Consider the following 22,623-nt stretch of genomic DNA (forward strand, 5'->3'; position numbering starts at 1 on the left):
ACGGATAAATTAGTTTGACCTCACTCTTCCACAAATCTCTTGGATACATTGATGAATTTTAAGAGATTCGGAAGAGGATGAGTATGAACTTTGACCATAATCAGTATATCGCAACCCAATATCCTAAGCCTGATTCTGGAATATGCAGGACAACTACAGAGAAAATGCTCTGCAGTGTCGTCATTCTCAAGACAGGATAAGCATATCGGGCTGTCCACGAGCCCCATGGTAGCCATATGCTGACCACAGACGTTGTGCCCTGTGATTACAATACACCCACATGTACTCTCAGGTCCTTCCTACTAAGTGTTAGGAGAAAGGTCGCTAATTTCATGTTTGGTTCTTTCACAAGGCACTTGGCTACTCTGCACGAGTTCCACTCAGACCAACGACCTCTGTGGGTAGACCTCATAAAGTCGTCAATCCATAGTTGAATCGATGCGGAATTGATACCTAGAAAGGGTTCAGGGCCTAGTAGCATACTTGCAGAGCCTTCATTTACAAATTTATCAGCTAACTCGTTCCCTGCAATACCACAATGTCCAGGCACCCAAATAAGACTAACTTTGTTCTGTTTTGCAACACTGTTCAGTTTTGTCTTACATTCACCGACTAACTTCGAAGAGCAGCGTGGATTAGCAAGGGCTTTCAGTGCAGCTTGACTGCCACTACAAATTCCAATACTGTTGCCCCGCCACTTTTTCTCAATTAGCCAGTACGCCACATTCAATATGGCATAGACTTCCGTAAGGAATACCGTGGCCATCTGTCCTGTGGCATAGGAGTACTTAGTGTCTTCGTCTAAGTACCATTCAGATCCGCTTCCATCACTGGTTTTGGATCCGTCGGTGTAGAAAGTGTTAATAGGTTCTCTAGACTTGACCATTGATCTCTATCTGGAATCAAAACATCATACTTCCTACCGAAGCCAACGACAGGCACCCGATTGTCCACCGGCATTGAGAACAGTGTGCACCGCTCCGACAACTGGTGGTATATCTGACAGTGGCCAGTGCTTACCTCCGTTTAACTTGAGCCTGTACGCCGCCTTCATTGCTTGCTTTCGAATTTGAAGATCTAGAGGTTGCAAGTTCAGAATTAGTCATTAAGGGCATCATCAGATGTCGTACTCATGGTCCTGCTACAGTAACAAACAATCAATGTAGAGCGTAAAAGTCAAAATAAAGATTTGCATCAGCCAAAATCATTTTTTCGTTCGTTGAAAGATTGATAATTTCACTCAAGGTTCTTTCTCGTTGTATGTCGTTTGCTCTTTTTTGTTTGGCCGACTACGTCTATTTTTCTACAGCGGACTAAAGCTGCAATTAGTGGTGCCGCAGCCATAACCAAAACCATAGCAAAGAAGTGCTCTGATCAGGCATATGGGCACCACTGTACAGGAGTATAGGTGCCGCACCATAACGCCGTATTTATTTATTGAATTTTGGTTTTCGCCCGTAACCGTAAGCAGCTGTGAAATACTTTACATTTGTTTCGATATTTCTAATGAAAATTTTAATATTAGAAATGAATGATGAAAAACTAATTGACTTAGTGGAAAATTGTGCGTGATTTAAATTATAATATAACAAAGTGGGAATGTTGCCATTAATTTTACTTCCATATCTGTTATTTATGGTTACGGCACGACTAATCGACAAATGCTGTAATGCTGCGGCTATGGTTACGGTTACCCCTATGGCACTACTAATTGCAGCTTAATACTGATTTACACAATATTCATAAGTGCTTCGATGTAGCAGTGCTGAAAGTTAGTTTTTAGACCAAATTCGAGTTCCTAACCTCGAAAATGTCATACTTTTGTGCCTAAGCGATTAAGTTCTGCGGCTTGCATGATCTTTTTAAGGATCAGGTTAAAGAAGTCCCACGACAGGGAGTCACCCTGTCTGAAACCTTTTTTGGTATCAGACGGCTCGGAAAGGTTCTTCCAGGTTCTGATGGCACAGCTGATATTGAGCAGCGTTATTTTGCACTTTTTTATTTGTTTTTGTTGGGAGCCGGTACAGCTCTCAGACAACATTACGTCCATTGTACTGCACTCGTGTTACCTTAATTTTTACATAGCCGTATTAGTTTTGCGGGGATACCAAATTTAGACATCGCGGCATATGGGCAACTCTTTTTCGAGTTGCCGAATGTAGCTTTAAAATCGACAAAAAGATGTTGTATGGCGATTCTCCTTTCATGGGTCGCTTTCAAGACTTGCACTCAGTACTCTCGATCGGTTAGCCAAAATTCCAAACGCATTTTCTATATGCCGTGAGCTTTAGATAGTGTCCCGTTAAATTTATATTTGTCTTGTGGCAAGCTATGACCGCGAAATGGTCGCATCAAATTACTTTTTAGTGGATAGTTAGTCGATGTTCCTGGTAGGATTGCATCATAAGTTACTTCTAAAGTGACATTCAATAATTTTCTTCCAAAAGCAATGCGATCAAGTGAAGACGTGATTAGCATCGCAGTCTCCCATCACAACAATTTTTTTTTTTTTTTTTGTAATTATTTATACAATAGAAGAATCCGCTGTTATATGACCTGATTATTATGCTTGCCATCGATAGCTACTAAGCAATTTGGCAAGCCAGCCTTTGTATAAAATTTGTTTGTAATTTCCCTTAGTTCGCTGACGTTCGGAGGTGACAAATAAATCACATGCCACGCATTCCAAATAGCGTCACATGTTTCATACACAGGGTCCGGCACTGGAAGTGCAACCAATTAAAAAGGCAATCAATTTAATATGTATAAATTTCGGCACAGTTGAAATGCCAAGCTTGTAATCCCAGGCAAGCAATTGCACATTACATCGCTGTGCAAAGAATCTGAAATGGTTTGTGCATTACGGATTAGAATATAAACATTTCACATTTCCATACAATAGTGGTTCTGCCAAGCGCGATTTATGGTACCGTCCACTAAGTTGTTTAAAAAAGAGCAAGTAGTTAGGTTTTTGACTGCAATATGGCAAGTTTTTATTATAATATTTTGTGATTAACTCTTATATATAAATTTTGATGCTTATTACTAAGTACTACATTATTGGATTTCCTTACTACGCAATTTATTTCATATAACTTAAATTCTATGGAAAGTTGAGGTTGCGGTAGCGGCCGTAACTCGCGACTCGGGGTGATTGCTTTTCTGTTAGAAAAGTGCTCCAGGTTTGATTGTAAAAAGCTTAACAATAAATTGATACTACGAACATTCATTCCCGGTTGCTTTATTAAAATGTTCCTTTCTTTACGTTTAGTTGCTTAATGCAAGCCCTGAAAAATCCGTCTTCCTCGAGAGTCACACATATTAACTGGTCGAAACCACTATTTACGCTTACTTCCATTGAGCTCGTCATACGCTTCACAAGCTGTGTTTGTTACCAATGCAATTTTAGCAATCGTTGCTGCGAGGTTATCGCTTATATGGCATTTCTTCTTATCCCAAACCTTTGCTAGTCGCACAAATTTTAAATGAATAAAAACGCAAAACCTCTAAATCACCTGTTTACTTGCCACAGACAAGAAAAATTTGATTGTCGCGACGTCGTGAAGAGATTCTGCGCCTTAAACTGCTGCAGTCGTTTTTTTGTTGTGTTCGCAGTTTCTTTTGTCGTTGCTTGGACTCCATTTGTTCAATTTTGTTTTTAAGCTCATTAGTTAAATTTACTAGGAGGGTCTCCTCATTTGTTATTCGAGCATCACAGGTCACTGAATATGTTTGATGATTATGCTTTATTAACCGTTTTGTGAGTGTTAATTTTTCTTTAACCCGATTGATGTCATGCACTGGTTTTTTGCTAATTTTACTCATAGCCAGGCGATAAGCGTAAATTCGAAATTGCAGTGAATTTTTTTTCAACCTGGATTTGGTTATTTCACTATTACTCGTAACAGCGGACATTTTTTAAGATCGGTTTTACTGCGTTGTGAGCCAGAGAACTTCTGATAGGTTTGCTTCAAATATCTGCTCTTTTTATAGTATGCAGTTGTAGAATTTATTTTTACCGATATGTATTACCTGCGTAAAGATCAACTGCTGGCGAAAAGGAATTATGCACCCGCCGTTGCGTATGGGACAATTTTTGTATTGGTAGGTATTATTATGCGAACTTTTCACAAAAATATTAGACGGGAATTACAATAGAGGATTAAGTAATTAAAAATAATACGAAATTTCCCGGCAATTTTATGCAACTAAGGACTAGAATGTAGATACAAACGTTAAGCCAGCAGGTAAGAAAATACAAACTAAATAACACATTTTGTTGTTGCGTTCATTGTTTTGCATGCCACATTCTGAAATAAATACTCTGCTACTAGCAAAAATCAAGCATTTATATTATTGTGTTCAATAATAAACATGTAACTGCATGCACATGTTATTTTATTTTTGTCTTTTGTTTGTTTTTCTTTTGTTTTTAGCTAAATAATGTTTTAAATAAGTCACCAAGGTTCTTTATTAGGAATTTTCCCATTATTAAAGTTTCTTGAAAACAGCATTTTTGCATAATTGGCACGCGAAGCTACATTCTTTGTGAGTTTTGCTCCAGGAATTGTATTTTTGTATTTGGGTTGAACATATGTACATAGGTATGTATGCCTTTATGTTAGTAAAAGAATGTCAAGTGGTGAGTTTTTGCACAAATCATATTTTCTCCATAAAAAAGGATTTTCCCAAAATTAAAGGATTGTTAATGTTTTACATATGTATTAAGTTTCGATGTAGCGTTACGAGCAAGGTGAAACCACGTAAGGTGTCTTCGCTTTAGCAGCTGATTTGGGTTTTTCTTGTTTTGAAGGCAAAAGTGTTCTGCTTCTTTGTTGTTGATTTGATTGCTTGTTTACTCTCGCTTGAAATTTCGGTATTCGAACGAGCAATTATAAAAACAAAGTGCATTGTTGTTGCTCGAGTAATATAGGCCGCAAGCATACATGAAAACGACTAATGTTCTTGTACATATACATACATCCATAATACAAAAATGAATCGCAAAATGTGTTGGTAAGCGCATAACTCAACAACACATGGACCAATCTTAACAATTCCTTTTTAAAATGTTCCTTGAAGTCCAAGGATGGAAAAATTCGAATAATTTCCGGAAAACCCCTAAAACAGCCCTTTTCTTTTTCCCATACAAATATTGTGCGTTCATGTGTGTGTGCGTCTTCGCGTTGGAGGATCAAATGCGTTCAGGGGTTAGGTGGATTTGAAAATTTCAAAAAATCGAATTTTGTTTTTTTGTCTCATTAAATAGTACAGTACGTTAAAAATACTCTCCTAAAATTTTAAGTCAATCCAAGTAAAATTCTAAGAGATAGACCCTTCAGAAGTTCCGCCCATTAGGCCACGTCAGTTGAGCGCTTCGCAGGTATACGTGTTTATCTCAAAACTCCATTTTTTAAGTCGGTGGACACGATATCTCGAAAAGTTATGGAGCGATTTATTTCAAATTTTGTACAAATCTTTGAAATAACATTATCTAGTTATTGAACGAAGGATTTTTTTTTTTTTAATTACAACTATTTTTTTTTAGCCAATGTATGTCGAAAATTTCACTAAAAAATGTGTTTTTTGGTTCAAAGCCTGTCAAAAATTCAAATTTTGATTTTTTTTTTTCCTTCGTACAACAACGAGATTTATCCATGTACTAACGAAATCCGTTTGGTATTCTTATTTCAGATGAACCAGTAATGAGTTATGCTGTCCACGGCAAGAGGATTTTTTTTTTTGAAGCGTCAAGGAAGATGCGGTACCAACGGCTGAGTTTTCAAAATTTTGAAATAAAAATTTCCCAAAATGCTGTTTATATATGTATCTTAGATATAGTGAATTGCTTAAATAAAATATATGATTTTATATATATTACTAAAAAAAAATAGTCAAAATCTACTTTTTCAACCTCTAAAACCAACCCCTTCACACAAAATTGATAATATCGTGAACCCGACCATATTGAAAAGTCAAGAAATGTAAGAGCTGTAGATTTGATTGGCCTCGCAATATTCCTTCTTTTGTTTTAGTTTCAGAATGCGTTAAAGAATGGTTTCATTCACAAAACATAAAAAAAAATAGGTAAGTAAATTCTAAGAATAATCAAGCAGGGCTGAACAAATCCAAACATATTTTAAGAAAACCAAAAGAGAAACATATGTATTTTAAGAAGAACAAAAGACAAACATTATTAATTAATCAAGAAAACCCATATTTCTCACATGGTCAATTGTATGTCGAATGTTCCCGTGTTGGAAAACCATCAGATTTGTTTGTATATTCACCAGGTAATCAAACAAAAAAACATTGTATATCGGAAAGCACTGCAATAATAATAAAACAGATTTTTGTTAATAATTATGATTCACTTGATTTACAATAAAGCGATTACTGAAAATACTTATACACGTTTTATTTCATTATTCTTTATTGTATCGGTTATTAACCCCATGTTAATAATAATAAATAATTAATTATCTCTATGTTTTTCATTGAAGCACCCACTTTATAATTATTTGTCACCTTTAGGTTTTCCCACTATCCCTTTAGATTATTTTTCCATCAGATTTGAACCTTAAGTTCCCCTCTTAGTTTGAAGCCCTCTGGCAAACATCCTAGTCGGGGTTTTTAGTGGGTCTCAATAGGGTGGCCAAAGTTCGTGGAAGCAAAGATACTTTCCATTGGTCACCCGATCTTATCCTTTTCTTTAATTCTCCTGAACAGACCCGTCACCGTGATGATAGGGCGGTGTGTGAGGGTCAGCAGAGTAAAAACGTCTGAAAGTCGAAATATGAACTGCCACATTCAAAATCATGACAGAACGAAGTCTGTCGGGTCGGCTAGTAAGTGAATATATTCCAGGAAATTTTTGCTGAAAATGGTATAAATTATATGAATAAGAGTAGAAGAACGCCATATCTTAAAGAATCAGAATATGAAGACAACTCGCTTAAAATATTTAAATTTAGTATCAACCCGATTCTGATAAGAAACTCACCGGAAGATATTCGCTTGCCCTTCTCATAAATAAAATTTCCCTTAGGATTTTCCCTTACCTCTTATTAAGCTTGAAGGTTAAATTAAAGGTGACATAACGATAACCACATAAATCTGCTGATCGAACCAACCTATGGGCAACACTGTAATCGATTAGACATAATGTCGTAGTCACACCCGAAACCATACATTGAATTTTGTAACTAAAGCATAAACAGCTGATTGTTTATTTGCTGCATTGTGGTATATAATGCCATTATATTTATGAATAAATTACTAATTTCCTCGTCACAGCTCGAGCTGTTAACTCTTCTTTAGTTTCTGCACTTTCGAAATGAAAAAATAAATGGTAATGCATATAAATATCAGCTATTGATGACTATGACACCAACCATAGGTGACAGTAAATATCATTGTGGCTGAGACCGCGGTTAATTTTATGGCGTTATGGTATAGCTTATCTAATTTAACCTTTGTCACAAGCGAACTTCAAGAAAGGGAAATTGTGTTTTCGAAAAAAATAAGTATCACAAATGTAAAAAAAGGAGAATGTGATGACATTTTCAAACAAATTTTACGACAGCAAAGTGTAAGGGAGTAGTACACAAAATGTAAGAGTTTAAACTTTTCAGTAAATAAAATTAAATACTAAAAGTTTGTTTTATAGTCAAAAATGTTGGTAGTCAACTAGAGATACTTGTAGAAATGATGCAGGGAAATCCTGGAATTGCAAGAAGATTTTATAAGGGCAGCAATGAGGCGGTTAGCAGGAGACCAAGCAACCAAAAATGTGCCTAATCTTTGTGCATAGTAGTAGTAATGAATGTTTTATTGAAAATATTTATTTTCTTTGGAAAGTGTTTTATTGAGTTTATTATGTATAATTATTATTATATTATTTAGTATTAAAAAAGTACAATAATAAAAAATAATAAAAAAAAATTAAAAAAAATTTAGGTAGATAGGTAAAGTGGTTGAAGTACCACTTGACACTCCCTAATCAGTACTAAAGCGCTATTTTAATAGCATTATGCGACCTCCACCAGGCAGTCATCTACAGCCAGTCAGAGCTGTTGATGTTATGGCTAAACCTAGCTGCCAAACCCGGACATTTGCAGAGAAACTCCTTAGGAGTATCCTTCTCTGAAAGGTCCCCACAGCTTATGCAATAGGAGGTAAATGGTAAGCTTAGCTTTTTTACGTTAGTCTCGATCGTCCAATGGCCGGTAAACACAGCTACGAGTTTGTAAATTGAATAGCGTGGAGTCCTTAGAACTTTCTGAGTCCTCCGTCTGTTGTACTGGGGCCAAACGGTTTTTGAAAAAGCGTATGAAGAAATGGAGCTTCATCTTTTCTGCACTTTCCTGGGAAATAAGTTGTGCAATTCCCTTTTAACAACAGGTCTCGGAGACCATAATAATTTAAGTTAAATATTTTTTTTGTTCAATGTTTTTAAAACTGTTTCATATTCCAGAAACTTGGATTATCTCTTTGCAGCTGATTTTATAGATCTTCCTATTATATTTCTTGCACGTTACTTATGTTCTATCGCTAAATAGGGTGACAAACCCTTTTACTATTTCTTCGTTTAAGGCGTCCCGGTTGTCTAGAGCTCGAAAATTTAGTGTACTTTCCGGATTATTTAACAATAAAAAAAGGAAAAACGATATTTTAATTTTATTGGCTTTTTTTAAAAAAAAAAACTTTAATTTTAATAATTAAAAAAAATAGCACTGAAATTGACCCTCCCAAAAAATTGCACCTGAACGAAGTTGTCCATTTTAGCTCTTCTATTTATCTGAAACACAAAAACCAAAAAAATCGTTAATCAGTATAACTGTAGCTATGTCCCGTATTAGAATACAAAAAACAATTGACAAAATAGCGCGGTTTTGAATTTGACACTTTAAAAATCGATTTGTTTCAGTTTTTTAATAAAAAAATGCAAAATAATTGAATTAATAAAATGATTCTATGATAGTATGGGCGCTAGCCATTGATGTTGTGAACAGCATATTAAAATTTCAGACGATTCGGTTGAATCGTTTTTTTTATGTTTAAATAGTTTGAGTTTTTTTTAAGCTTGAGGTACAGAAGCGCGCGGACCGCTCTCTACTTAGTTAATAGGCTGTAGAAGCTATAATATTGGGAATATCCGCATGAAAGTTTTACAGTTTATTCTTAAGATACTATACTTTCGAAGTCTCGAAAAAACTAAAAATCGATTTTTTGAAATTTCTAGACCACCGGGTGCCCTTAAGATTGAGAACCCTTTAAAATGAAAAGTATGCACAATATAGCGCGCAGCAAATATTTCTCCTTCCCTCTGCTATACATAAATCAACACATTTATGTGTTTAAAAGAATCTAATCTGGATCTTTATTCTGATTGGTTTAGATCCCATACCTCGCCTGCTTTCCACCTTCAGCAAAAAACCCAAAGTTTTGCAATTAGTGAATATATAATTTTTTTTTTATATTATTATAATATTTTTATTTTATTTATTTACTTGTCCATATACATTCTAAGCCCCTCCAACAAATATTAAAAAGCAGTCTTATTTAGTCTACATTACTTGTGAAACCTGTAAAGATGCAAAATTAATGGTAATTTCAGTAAAAAAGATTTTTATTATTCACGAGAATTGCGGCAGTTCAAATGGGTTTACTTTATCCCGAATATGCCTTTTTAAAGGTTTTTGTATCTGTGCCTTACGTTTCAACTCAGCAGTTTCTTCATCTGCTACTATTCGGAAACCTAGTTTATGCATTGTTTAATAATTTTATTAAGTTTTTTCCAAATTTTTGCCAACCTTATTTCAAATAACTTCAATCTTCACACAATTCATACCACTTAAAACTGTTTAAAAAACAGAACTCAGCTGTTTCGAAATTTTAAATTTGTATTCCAAAAATTTTGGGGGTTAAATTTTTCTCCTCGAAAGTTTAGAATCGTATGGAGATATATAGGGCAAAAATTGTAATTTCTTATGAAAAAAAAGGCATAAAGCCCCTAAATCTGGAAATATTTGTGATTGGACTGTATATATCCTAAGAACCCGCTATTCTATTCTATTCTATTCTATTCTATTCTATTCTATTCTATTCTATTCTATTCTATTCTATTCTATTCTATTCTATTCTATTCTATTCTATTCTATTCTATTCTATTCTATTCTATTCTATTCTATTCTATTCTATTCTATTCTATTCTATTCTATTCTATTCTATTCTATTCTATTCTATTCTATTCTATTCTATTCTATTCTATTCTATTCTATTCTATTCTATTCTATTCTATTCTATTCTATTCTATTCTATTCTATTCTATTCTATTCTATTCTATTCTATTCTATTCTATTCTATTCTATTCTATTCTATTCTATTCTATTCTATTCTATTCTATTCTATTCTATTCTATTCTATTCTATTCTATTCTATTCTATTCTATTCTATTCTATTCTATTCTATTCTATTATATTATATTCTATTCTATTCTATTCTATTCTATTCTATTCTATTCTATTCTAAATCTTTTTGGTGGAACATTCTTCCAGTAAACGGGCCATATGATCTACCTTAATTTCATTTCGTGCAGTGCGACTTATATTTCCAAAATTATGACTCACTTAAAATTTCCCCTCTAGGGTAGGGTACCGGGCCACCTTGTATACTTTTATGTACCCTCTAAGAGGGCACATTAAGGCAACACTAAGCTTTGGAAGTCACATCAAAATAGTCATTCGTCTACCTTGTCACCCTAATATTCTTATTTTGGTATGTAAACAAACTCCTAAAAGTCAACTAATAAATTTCATTAAGGCGTTCTTTGGGTCTATTCTTATTCTTCAAACTATACATGCTTAAAAAATATACCTAAATATACTATATATTATATTAAAAAATGTGCATATATTATACAAGCACAAACGAGCATCATGTAACTCAAAATTTATTTAATTTTTATCTTTTTTATCGGGTATCTGCAAATATAAAAGCATTGGAAAAATTTCATTCGAGTCGTGAAAAATAATAATCAAATATGTGTGACGTTAATTATTATTGTATATCCAAAAACTCGTATTTATTACCAGTATTATTTGCATTAACTAGTGGTGCATTTCGTACAAGTCGAACGTGTTTTCTTCATATGATTAAAAGCTAGTCATGTGGACAGGCATTGCTAAATAACAAATACATAGGCATTTATAATCATTAAGCACAGGGCTAGAATACGTCAACTCACAACTCACTGAAAGTCATCAAATCGAAATTATATGTAAAATTTAATTCCTAATCACAAAATATACATATAAAGGGTGCTGAATTTATAGGTATCGGTTTTTAAATTAAAAAAAAAAAAACCAAAATTCAAATCGATTGCGTAATCTTCGTTATTTTTATGTAGAACCATTCCAGATAATCAGTAATGTTGGCCACAACTGCGCCGTAATTCGGCCATTCGTAAACAGCAATTTTTAATGATTCGCTGGAGGGCTTCGGTCGGAATCTCGTATGTAACTTTAATAATGTTGGCTTCCAATGCTTCAATCGAGGCTTGTTTATCCACAAACCATTTAGACTTTAAATACCCCTACAAATAAAAGTCCAAATGTGTAATATCACACAATCTTGGTGGTATATCCACTGGTCTGAGACGAGAGAAATTACTCACAGAAACAACGACGCAGAAAGTCCTTGGTTTCATGGGCCTTATGACAAGTAGTGCCGTCTTGTTGGAATCAAATGTTGAGCAGATCACGGGCTTTGATTTCCGGCATTAAAAAGTCGTAAGAAAATGCATATCATGGCGCAATAGCATTCCCCATTCACTGTTACATTGATGCCAGCTTCGTTTTTGTGAAAATATGGGCCGATGATTCCTCCAGCCCACAGGGCGCAACAAACGGTTGTTTTCAATGGATGTAATGCTTGTTCTTGAATGGTTTCGGGTTGCTCTTCAGCCCAAATATGACAAGTTTGCTTATTGACGTAGCCATTAAGCCAAAAATGAGCCTCATCGCTGTACGCCATAAATTAGCCCGAGACCGCGTTGAACACTTTTCACACAGCGTCGATTTTCATAATACAAAAGTCTGCCCATGATGAAATGTTAACGAATACTGAAAAAAATGTTATATTTAGTCTGGCAATAGTCACGCGTGATCTGTCAAAACAACCCCAATGGAAAAATTACCTCCAATCTGACCACCCTTTATTTGTATGTATCGTATGTCGTTTTAAATAGCGATCTTCAACTTTTGTTGTTAGGTTATTAAAAATACGAGTTATATCAGAGATAGGTATTCGGCACGCAAAAAGCATTAAGAAAATTATTGATGTCATGAGTTGGTAAAGAAAAAATAAAATAAATAAAAATAGATAATAAAGAAAAAGCAGCCAATGCAGAAACCAAAATAAAATAAAATAAAATAAAGGGAATAAGCGAACAGCCAATGGCAAAAGTGCTACTAAGTGAATTCGAATAAAATAAAAAGGCAAAAGAGAAAAAAACCGAAAAATTTAAAAGTTGTTTGCATTGAAGTAACCAGACACAGATGTAGCAAAAGTGGCAACAACTGGAATACCAACAACAGAAGCAACAATAAATAGCAAGCACAAAGTCGGTGACATTGTCAACAATATATGCGTGTGTGCACGGTACATGTTTGGAAACAACAATAATGATAAAACTTTTTCGAAATGAAACAGCTGAGCTTTGAGTACAGAACTATTAGTTGAAACATTTTTAAACTACATAGACAGAGTTAAAATAAATAACTGACTCCCGAAGCAAGTTTAAAATGGACTAAATAGAAATGAACAGCACAGAACACTAACTCATTCGTACGTAGGTACGTATGTATGGTAAGAATGCATGCAGAATGAAGCTGAACAACTTCCTAGTCGATTGGATAAAGTTGGACATGAAGCGTTAGAGACAAGCAAACATGCAAGTTATTTAGATGAAGAGTTTTTAAATACTTACTTTTTTTTAACTGTTCGGTTTAATTTTTATTCGAAAAACTCCAACTTTTGCCAATACGTAAAAGTTTGTAGTGCTAAACATGAGTCAGAAACAGGAAAGCAAAAAACCAAAGAATTGACCCGAAATACACTGCACCTCTCCAAACGAGTATAAACTGTGGCCAAAAATAGCAAACATGGTTCCATTTTGGTGAAACTGGTAAAAGCTGCGATTTTTATTGTTGAACAAAGCATAAAAATCGTAAAATAAGTTTTAATTTTGATTATAAAAAAAAAATGAACAAAAGTAATTTTTATTTTTAAGAAAAAAAATTAAGTCAAAATGTTAAGTAATAAAAAAAAAAAAATCTTTAGCAACTTTATGATCAAAAATATAGAACTCACCAAATAAATATTTTTATTATATTAATTTTCTGATCAAAGGCCCCTGATCTGATTTGGCACCTTAATCCCATGTCGATGGGTCAGCGCTTATTTCTACTATAAAACGCCAACAGAAAATTAGAAAAAAAACAACTTCTAAGCTTTAACTAAACATATCCGAAGAGATTTTTTCAACATTTTCTATTTTAGTAATCTTTTATCATAAAGAAAAACGGGCCAGACACAAACGACTATCGACAGGGGATGAAAGACTCCAAAGTAATTAATAGGACTATGAATAAGTTCGTGCGGTTTTTTTCGAAATTTGAAACTTTATTGACGTAAAATGGTTACAAATTTAATATTCAAAATATTGTCCATCGCTTACTACTACTTTTTCCCATCTTTCTGGCAATTCACGGATTCCCTTTGTGAAAAATTCGGTCGGTTTTGCCGCAATCCACGAATCGATCCATTTTTTGACTTCATCGTAATTACGGAAGTGCTGGTCAGCCAGGCCATGTTGCATCGATCGGAAGAGATAGTAATCGGATGGCGCAAGGTCTGGACTATACGGCGGGTGGGGTAGGACATCCCATTTGAGCGTTTCTAAGTATGTTTTGACCACTTGTGCAACATGTGGCCGAGCATTGTCATGTTGCAAAATAACTTTGTCGTGTCTATCGGCGTATTGCGGCCGTTTTTCTCGCAGTGCTCGGCTCAAACGCATCAATTGTCGTCGGTAGACATCCCCCGTAATCGTTTCATTCGGTTTCAGTAGCTCATAATACACAACACCCAGCTGGTCCCACCAGATACACAGCATAACCTTCAGGCCATGAATATTCTGCGCCGACGTCGATGTTGAAGCATGGCCAGGGTATCCATACGTTGCCCGACGTTTTGGATTGTCGTAATGGACCCACTTTTCATCGCCAGTCACAATTCGATGCAAAAAACCCTTTCTTTTGTGCCGTTGAAGCAGTTGTTCGCATGCCATAAAACGGCGTTCAACGTCTCTTGGCTTCAATTCATACGGCACCCAATGGCCTACCTTTCGGATCATTCCCATGGTTTTTAAACGTTTGGAAATGGTTGATTGATCAACTCCCAAAGTTTTTGCAACCTCTTCTTGCGTTTGAGCCGGATCTTGATCGAGCAATTCCTCCAATTCGGTATCCATGAACTTTGGCGGCGCACCCTCGCGTTCTTCGTCTTCCAAGCCAAAATCACCACTTTTAAAGCGTGCAAACCACTTCTGGCACGTTCGCTCAGATAGAGCATGCTCACCATAAACTTCCACCAAGATACGATGACTTTCGGCTGCTTTTTTCTTCATATTAAAATAATGAAGAAGAATTCCCCGCAAAAACACATTATTTGGCACGAAATTCGACATTTTCAAGTGTGGTAAAAATATTGTTGTTTACGCTTCAAATAAAAAACTTATACTGACGTTTGTGCCTTACGACAGTAGCTCTCCAATGAATGTTTGGAAATGTGGATCGATGGAATAATAATCAAGTTACGCCATCTGTTGTAAAACCGCACGAACTTATTCATAGTCCTATTATTAGGCCTTAATTTTGCTAATTTAATTTAATTTAATTTAATTTTTTTGATTTGACTAATAATAATGGAAATCATTTGACACTGTTCAGCAGGAAAGGCTTATCGACATTCTACAAAGAAGATTCAAAGATTCTATGATGCAAAAGAAATTAAATGTGTAAAGCATCTTTATTGGCAACACACTGCAGAAGTAAATATAAACAAGGGGGGGCTCGACAAGGATGTATCCTCTCGCCATTACTTTTTAACCTTCCGTTGGACACCCTGGTCTGGCCAGACTTTTTCGATTTTGAACGTGAACTAAACATATTTCTATTATAATAGCTAACGACTTGTGCTCCAGGTAGCTTCCTAAAATTTAATTTTCTATCGATTTGTGGATATAACCTTTTAAAAAGGATACTCGACCAAGACGAAAAAAGGTCAGACCCCTGTTTCCAACCGAAGGTTTCAAAAAAGGTAATCAAAGGAGATGAACATATATTCTGGAAGAATCTTCCACGAAGCAACATAAAGGTTAGAAGGTGGCACTAAAGTAAATGGGATAAAAAAATAAAAGATACGCTGACGCTTATCACGAAGCGATAGCATTCACCATTCCCTGTCACATTGGCGGCAGCCTCGCCTTTGAAGAAATATGAGCCGATGATTCCTCCAGCCCGCAGGCCGCACCAAACGGTTGTCTTCAATGGATATAATGGCTGTTCACAAATGACTTCGTGTTGCTCCGTTAAGCCAAAAAATGGGTCTCATCGCTGAACAAAATTCGAAGGTCGTTGAAGCGCTGAACACTTTTCACAGGCAATCATACAAAAGTCTTTCCATGATGAAATGTCAATGAATACTGAAAAAATCATGTATTTAGTTTGACAATAGTCACGCGTGTTCAGTAAAAAAAAGCCTACTGGAAAATGTAAGTTCAATCTGATCACCCTTTACTTAAGCTGTTGGCTTCACGAAAATTAGGATCCTTCAAAAGAAATAGGAACCCGAGTTAAAGCTTCCAGGGCAGCATTCATTAAGTACAAAAAAGTCTTCAATGATCATGACTTCAGTGTGAAACTAAAAATTCAAATTGTCTGAATTACTGTATGCTATGGAAATATGAACTCTTAAATGGCAGCAAAACGCGGCTGGTGTCGAGAAGCATTACGCAGAATTTGCAAAAGCATTACAAACAAATGAGTTCGGTTTATATGCACAGCTTTTTAGCCTAATACTAACTGAAATGCGGACTTGTGGCAGGTCATCGAGCAAGAACCAATCCAAAAGGTGATAAGATGTTGTAAGGGGCGATGGATCGGACACACTCTCAGAAAAGACAGGAAAAGCATAAGCAGAACGGCATTGGAATGGAACCCGGAAACAGACAGATGACCCGATCGTCCACGAAACACCTGGGGGCGTTCTAACATTCGTGATTTAGAAGCAATTAACCAAACGTGAGTTGTTTTTTTTTCGAACTCCATTTATTCCATACAATCTGTCATAACAATAACAATAAGTACTATTTTTACCTACAATTTAAATAAGAATAGCTTAGAGTAAGAACTCCCAGTGGAATTCGTTACTTAATAATGAACAACATATAACATATACATACATATATTATACAATTTTACAGCTTTTGCATTTACGTAATATATATTACGGTTTAAATCTTTGCATTAAATCCTTAGGCTGACATTTTTTTAATCTTGAGGAGTAGCTTATCTTGGAAAGGTTATTTGCTCGGTTATTCGGATGAGTGGCAAGTCGGTTGTTGTATCTCTGGCTGAGGTTGTTTATTTCTTCGAAAACGGTCGTAACTTTTAGGTCACGGTGCAATATCTCGTTTCGTACAAACCATGGCGCATTGGCACACATGCGGAGCACCTTTGACTGAAATCTTTGCATGATTTCTAGATTTCATTTTGCTGCTGAGCCCCATAATTGAACGCCATACGTCCATATCGGTTTCAGAATAGATTTGTAGATAAGCACCTTATTGTCTAGTGTAAGTGCTGAATTGTAGCCGATTAACCAGTGTAGTGATCGCAATTTCAGTCCTAGTTGCTTTCGCTTTAAAAATATATGCGATCGCCAAGTAAGACGCCGGTCTAATAGAATACCTAAATATTTGACATTATCTGTTTGTGGTATTGGAACGCTGTTAAGAGATACGGCAGGACATGAGCCATTTCGAAGAGTGAATGTTATCTGCGCCGATTTGCTTTCGTTGACTTTTATGCGCCATTTTTTCATCCAGCCGCTAACACTGTTAAGGTTTTCTTGTAGGTAATCAGAAGCAATTGAGGGAAGGGTACTCCTGGCCATGACGACAGTATCATCTGCATACGTGGCTGTATATGTGTTCTTTGATAGTGGAAGATCTGCTGTGAACAAAGTGTACAAGACGGGGCCTAGAACACTTCCTTGTGGTACACCTGCTCTGATTGCGTGAAGGTTAGTGGTTTCGTTGTTTACTTTAACAAGAAAATGTCTATTTTGCAAATATGATTTTATGAGCATATAACAGTTGTGCGGTAAGCCCTGCTTAAGGCCTTCATGCCAGACTTTATCGAAGGCTTGCGTTATATCTAAAAATGAGTTGTACGACTTTTTTTGTTTTGTCACTTCCTTTTTGTTATAAATTAGGTGAAATAATTTAAAACTTATAAATTTATGAATAAATATGAATTCCGAAAAAAACTACAATAACAGTTTTTTTTTTAATTATTGTACCTATACCATTTGGGAAATAAGAAAATGTGCTGATGTATGTAAACTTAAGTACTTCACTTAAGTACTACGGGGAGTACTAAGTGAAGTCCTTCACCAATAACCGATACACTTAATTTTTATTTTATTTTTTATTTCAGTGGTAATTAGCTACTTTGCGTACTTTTTTTTCTACGTTTAGGCAAGAAAGGTAGGTAGGTAAAATGGCAAGAGTGCCACAGGCACACTTCAAGTAGCACTTACGTGCCGTTTTCATACCATAATGTTGACCATTACCTGTGCAAAGAAAAATTATTGGGAAAAGAAAACCTTCTACAGCCATCCAGTGCTATTCATGTAGTGGAGGAGAGAAAAGGGATCTAGGCTGGAGAATTTCTTCAAGTCATCCCCAAAGGGCACGCTAAGGAATCTCAAGCGTCTAGCCGCCAGAGCCGGACATTTGCAGAGAATGTGTTCCTCAGTCTCTTTCTCTGCAGGATCCCCACAGCTTCTGCAATAGGGGCTGTACGGAATTCCAAGCTTCTCCACATGAGTACCGATCACCCAGTGACCAATGAACACCGCAATGAGTTTGAATTTTAAATGGCGGGGGATTCCCATCACCTTAAGCGTTATGTTTCTATCGTATTGTGGTCATAGTGATTTCCAAATAGCACACGATGAGGTAAACCTCCATTTGTGTTGTGCTTTTTTAGAAAGAAATTGTGTAGTTTGCCTTTAACAACGGACAAATGGACACCGATGTCTGAGAAGGGGACAGCTGAAACCGGTTCTGTCGACCCCTTCCTGGCAAGCTCGTCGGCAATATCATTTCCCTCTATATTCCTGTGCCCAGGAACCCAGATAAGGGAGATGTTTCCTGCTCGATCGAGAAGTTTGAGTTCTTCCTTACAGGAGTTCACCAGAAGAGAGCTGCAATACAGCGACGACAGTGCCTTGATCACAGCTTGGCTATCGGAAAAAATATTAATGTCCCCCTCCTAACAGCGATCTTGAAGCAATTTGCATGCCTGCAGGATCGCGAAGACCTCTGCTTGAGAAACGCTGCTCGTTTCCGGCAGTTAAAAGGAGACCGAAATGCTGGCTGATTTAGAGAAAATCCCCGCTCCCACTCCAGATACCATTTTGGATCCGTCAGTGAAAACAGAGGTACCTATATCCGCGCCGACTCTCCCCTCGTTCCAGTCTTGCTTGCTCGGAAAGATAGTCCTAGCACAACCCTCAAAACACAATTTGCGGATGGAGAGATCAGTGCGAAGAACAGAGAACGAAGGGGAGATCTGCTTCAAGATGCTACTATGTCCTAAAGGAAATTGTCTCCAGAGGCCAAGCTCCTTCAACCTGATAGCGCTCTGAGCAGCAATGGATTTAACCTGCAGATCCACAGGAAGTAAGCGCAGAATAACGTTGAGCGCAGCAGTAGGGCATGTTCTACATACAAGCACCAGTGATGCCCACACATGCATTTCTCTGCACTCTCTCTAGTTTAGTGGTGTTGTACCCCTACTGGAGAGCTACCCACCAAAGAAGAAGAAAACATTTATCCAACTTTCTCTAACCTTCTTCCCTCTAGAAGGAAGTGTGCGCGCATATATATGTAACTCGCATATTTTATAACAAAAAGTTTTTTTAATTGTTCCCGATTGGTGTCAAAATATTACATTGGCAACATTTTTATTATTTTGGTCACTGTGCAATAAGCGAAGTGTATGAACTCATGTACGTATATGTAACTAAAAAACAACAACGTTTGGCATTTGTAAATAACAGAAACTATATTTGAACATTTTAAAACACGTCACCAGTGGCGATTAAACGACCATAGTGCAGATGAAGACAGTCGAAAACCCGCTGATATGGAAATTTAGCAAAAAATTTAAATTTACAAAGTTGCGAATTTATTTTACTGCCAAAGCGAAATGCGAAGAGTTATTTCCATATAAAACCAGTCGGTATTAAATACAATAAAAATAAAAGTAAAAACCTTATTTAAAATTTCAAACAAATGAGAAACAGAAACACAAATAAGCGTTTTAATTAGGTATAAATATAAAAAGAGTAAAGGTATACATACATACATACGTATAAACACATCAATGAGTGTAAGATACAAATACAGACTCAATTCAGCGATAGCATCAGCCACTGCCTTCTTCTCTGTTGCTGCTGCTCAGTCAATGAAGACTAACGAATTTTAACCAAACGTAGCTGAAAGTGTACAGAAGTACGTATTTTTCGTTTTTTTGTTTGATAATTATAACTGTTAGTCACATGAAACTGGTTCATGGCATAAATTAAACACAAACAACGACGCCGAAAATATGTAAAAAAATTTAAAATCTTAAAATTAGTATTATTTCCTCTGCACTCAAATGAAGTATAACAAAATATCGAAATTTAACACAAAGCGAAAAATGGAAATCCCAGGTTTATCATAAAATTTGCGTAAATATCAAAATGCAACGACTGCTTTGTTATTGCAAATATAAGGTAAAATTAATTAGGGAAAGGAAGGAAACGCAAATTTAAATTTGGTATACCTGAAAATGCAGAATTATCCACACTAATTAAGGGGACCAAGTAACTTGGAGTGAGCTGCTCCACAACGAAAGTTCCTCGGCCATTACATAATTAAATAGCAGATAGCTTATTTTTAGTTATTTCGAAGTCGACAACAAACTCAAAACAATGACATAGAAACTTGAATGCGTGGCAAATCGATTGTTGTTATTGTAGTAGCCTGCTAATGGAGATTTCGAAAAAAAAACTGTTGGCCTTCACGAAGAATAAAATGCCGATTTTTGTGATTTTATTTAACCTCACAAGTAAATTTGTATTAAAGGAAATGAAAAAGCAGAAAATGTTAATTAGCTAGGAAGCTAAAGCCGTACTTATAAAGTACCAGTGGAGCAAATGTAATGACTGCTCGATTTCAACGTAGTGAAGGCTAAAAATCTTGCAAGAGACAGCACTGAGGATTGGGATATTGCACCAACTTTTCATATTTCAGAACTTAGAAGTCAATTTGTTAAAATTGCTTCATTACTTCTTTCGTCTAGATTTGCGGTCAGAGCGACGCACGCATGCGAGGTCGCAGTTTTTCATTGCACTGATAGCGTCAACGGAAGTTTAAATATAAGGTAAGGTTCGGCGAACCTGGCTACGCAACAATGATCTCACATACGATAGAGCTTGAGAACCAGTATGAGATTATTTTCGTTTTTTGAAAAACTAGACGTTATTATGTTTCTAATAGTTGCATATATATTCTTTAAAACTATTTAGAACTTCAATTTTCATTTAATTTGAAAAAAAATTTATTGAACGAATTACATGTAGAGATACTTATTGTATATGAGTGAAAGTATTTGTGAAGCGCGAAGTTGATGAATATTTAAGTCCTAGACCTACGTTCACTTCTCACCAAAACTTCTCGATTGAATCAAAATCTGGCTTCCTAGAAGTCAAATTGACTCTGTAACATTATTATTTATGAAAAAAAAAGAAAAAAATAGATTTCCCATTTCGCTATGTGCTTTTGGTCTTATCAAAGCTGCAAATTTCATTCAGCATAAGACATTATAAACCCATTTAGAAACTTCAAAAATATATTGTATTTTATATGCATGTAAAAGAAAAAGAAAAGCTTTTCTGCAACGCATCGTCACTGACGATGAAAAATGGATCTAATATGATAACCCTAAGCGTCGAAAAAGTTGGAGCCTGCCAGGTGCACCAGGTCCATCGAAAAAAAATGTCATGCTTCACAGGTTATGTTGTGCATCTGGTGGGATCAGAAGGGTGCCATCTATTATAAACTCCTTAAACAATCTGAAACCATCACTGCCGATCGTTACCGACTACAGCTAATGCGTTTGAATCGAGCTCTCAAAGAAAATCGGCTGGAATGGGACATGACAATGATTTTGCTGCATGACAACGTCAGGCCACACGCTGCTAAAGCGGTCCAGAAATATTTAGAGAGACTGAATTGAGAAATCTCGCCCCCCTCGCAGTATTCCCCAGACATTACACCGTCGGATTACTATCTGTTCCGATCAATTCAGTCAGCCCTTATTGGAGATCGGTTCACTTTTTACAAGAGCATCGCAAACTGGCTGAATGAAGGGATCAAGTCAAAAGAACTCGAATTTTTCGTCAGAGGAATCCGTATGCTGCCTGAAAGATAAAGTAAAGTTGTATCTTCCAATCGCACATATTTCACATAATAGCATTTATTATTTAATTGTTTAAATACTTCGTAACTATAACTAAGAAAGGACGGAAACTTATTCCCCTACCCAATAGTTTAAGGAGAAATCCGCGAGGACGTATGCATTTTAACATGATTTTTTCACGACGTTGCCTAATTTTGATTGCTGTATGCATATATATGTGACTATATATATGTACATCCATAGCATTAGGATGGGTTAATTGCTTTTTAGCATCCTACCTGGCAAATATGGATTCTGCACAAAATTATGAGAAAAAAAGTAATTTTCGAGACCCCCAAGGAATTTATCTTTGTGTGGAAGAAAATTTCCAACATCATATAAAAAAAAATCCTAAAAATCAATGCAACTTTTAAGCAACTTCAATTTTTCATGACTATTTATTCCTTTCTAGAAACATAGGAAATAATAATTATAATGACAATCTTTCACTTTATCATACTAACATCGGAAGTGCTATAAAACTACAAGCCGAGAAGTTTTTTTTAAAATTCTGATTAAAAAACTTAAACTTTGTATGACAATTTTTTTAAATTATTGTGAATTTTCGTGGAAGTTTGTGGACTTAGGTTTTTGTTGAAAATGATTGAAATTGCCGATGATTTGGCCAAATGCTAATCAGCGGTTACCCCACAGGGATCAAAGCCAAAAATGGGAAGCAGTCCCGCAGGAATCATGAAGTGCAATTTACATACAGAGCAATGATCCAGTCTAGAACGCTGCAAAACTGCAAAGTGTTTCG

General features: G+C 35.8%; 1 pseudogene; it reads right to left on the minus strand.

Annotated features, from left to right (window-relative positions):
- Positions 1–2,091: 2,091 nt before the first annotated feature.
- On the minus strand, positions 2,092–7,591 carry LOC128861214 (uncharacterized; annotated as a pseudogene).
- Positions 7,592–22,623: the final 15,032 nt, after the last annotated feature.

The sequence above is a fragment of the Anastrepha ludens genome, chromosome 4 (genome assembly GCF_028408465.1).
Source record: "Anastrepha ludens isolate Willacy chromosome 4, idAnaLude1.1, whole genome shotgun sequence".
NCBI classification, from domain to species: Eukaryota; Metazoa; Arthropoda; class Insecta; order Diptera; family Tephritidae; genus Anastrepha; species Anastrepha ludens.